The sequence below is a fragment of the Chrysochloris asiatica genome, unplaced genomic scaffold (assembly GCF_000296735.1).
Source record: "Chrysochloris asiatica unplaced genomic scaffold, ChrAsi1.0 scaffold00553, whole genome shotgun sequence".
Taxonomy (NCBI): Eukaryota; Metazoa; Chordata; class Mammalia; order Afrosoricida; family Chrysochloridae; genus Chrysochloris; species Chrysochloris asiatica.
In genome coordinates, this window is record NW_006409071.1 from 104,084 (window position 1) to 106,349 (window position 2,266).

A 2,266-nucleotide genomic window follows, 5' to 3' on the forward strand; every position below is an offset into this window, starting at 1 on the left:
GAAGCAAGAAGTATAGTGCTTTTGGATCCACTTGCCTCAGCAACTCCTGGAGCAGACATCTTGGGTGACACAGAGAGGGGGAAGGATCAGAGCCACCATGGGTACCTGACTCCTGACTGATCCTCTGGGATAAAGGTGTGGAGATTGTTTTTATTTTGTATTTGTTCATTGGTCTCTTGCTCTCTGTGCACTTCCATTCTGATGACTAGAGGGGGTGCCTGAGCAATTGGACATCTAGTCCTGCCATCCCTGGAGGGTTCTACTACACGTGAATACAGATCTCAAAATTTAAAGGGAAAGTTTCCACTTAAAACCAAACAGCAGCACAAAACAGCCACAGCTGGCCCTTAACTGTTTATCACTAAGGAAAAGGCCTGAACACGAGTTGTGGAACAGGATAGAGAAAGACTAAAAAGGAAACAGGCCAAAAATTAACTCCTGTTTTATGTCATAAAGACCAATAATGTCATCTTGAAATTTCTTAGGCGGCCTTGAAGGCAAGAAGCCACTTGAGGAAAGGGACATTAAAATCATACTCGTATTTGGCTACAGAAAATTTATTTTCTCGTCTCTCTTTTTTGCAATTTTTGACTACAGTATCCAATCTGTCTTTTTTGCTGTTGCTGTTTTGTTTTTTTGGTCCTCTCTTTACATTTAGGGGAATTTTTTGCTCCCTACATTGCTCAAGAAGAGATTACAATTGCAGTCATATAGTCAAGCTGCATTCACATCCTATAAAATTCTACCATCCAGGCAAGAATGAATACCAGCTGCCATACACCAGGTAGGCAGCCTATACTTGTTGTCACACCTGTTACTTTGAATTGAGTAATAAGAAGAGTGAAAAAGAAAGCCCATCTCCTGATCCCATCTACCTAGAGGCAATCAGAAAGCATAACAAAATACCAAAACATGCACTCATATAAGTATTAAGGTTATAGTCAGCAACTGAATATGCCCATGAAATATATGACCATCTCTGGACATGTCCAAAAACAAGATAAAGTGACTGAGACAAATGAGCTGAATGTATACCTAGATGTCATATTGGAAGGAGGGCAGGCTTTGGAAATGCCTGGGATGGAATTCAGAAAAATGATAATAAAATGTTTTGATACAAAATGACATCTTTGTTCTTGAACACTTTAATGAGATCTTCTACTGTAGATCTGCCTAATGCAATATGTCATTTGATTTTGTGTTGGATGGTTCCATGAGTTTTGCTCCTGATCTGAGCAAAATTAAGTCTTCGTCAACATCTATCTGTTCTCATTAACATTGTTTTTGTTGTTAGGTATCATCGCGTTGGTACTGACTCATAGCAATCCTGTGTACAACAGAATGAAACACTGCCTGACCCTGAGTTAACCTCAAAATAAATGTTGCTCTTGAACCCATCACTGTCAGTACTATGCCAATCTGTCTTATTGGAGATCTTCCTTTACTCTGACTTTCCACCTTGCCAATCTTGATTTTCTAGTCTTGATTTTCCAATGCACCAAATCTGTTCTTCAGATCCTGTCTAAATTAAAGTGGGATATGTCCAAGGTCTTATTTTGACTGTTGTGGACTTGTTTTAATTTTCTTCAGCTTCAGCCTGGACTTGAAAATCAGCAATTGATAGTCTCTTCTACATTCTGCCCCTGGCCTTGTCTTGACTAATTTTATGGACCTTTTTCACTTTCTGTTTCCATAGATGTAGTCAGTTTGATATCTGTGTACTCCATCTGATGAGGTCGATGTGTATAGTTGTTTTTTACATTGTTTGAAATAGGTATTTGCAATGAAGAAGTGATTGCTCTTTCAAAATTCTATCTTGCGATCTCTAGCAACATTTCTACCACTATGGCAATATTTTCCAACCAGTGCTCTTTGTATTTGTTTACAAAAATTGCATTCCAATCAACAGTAATTACCAATACACCTTGATTGTATATTTGATCAATTTCAAACTGAACAAGTTTATAGAATTCTTCAATTTCATTATCATTGGCTTTAGTGTTGGTGAGTCATTTTGAATAATAGTGTTATTAACAGTTCTTCCTTGTAGGCCTATGAATATTACCCTATCACAGACAGCATTTTACATCAAGATGAATCTTGAGATGTTCTTTTTGATGATGAATGTGACACCATTCTTCTTCAGTTTGTCATTCCAGGAATAATAGACCATGTGATTATCAGATTCAAAATGGTCAAACCAGTGAATTTCAGATCATTAATGCTTGGATATCAATGTTTGTGCTATCATTTCATAATGAAATGT

The 2,266-nt window shown here is 37.4% G+C and overlaps 1 pseudogene; it reads right to left on the reverse strand.

The window, feature by feature from the left end:
* Nucleotides 1-347: 347 nt before the first annotated feature.
* The window catches only part of LOC102812145, a 10,889-nt pseudogene continuing 8,970 nt past the window's right edge, over nucleotides 348-2,266 (reverse strand).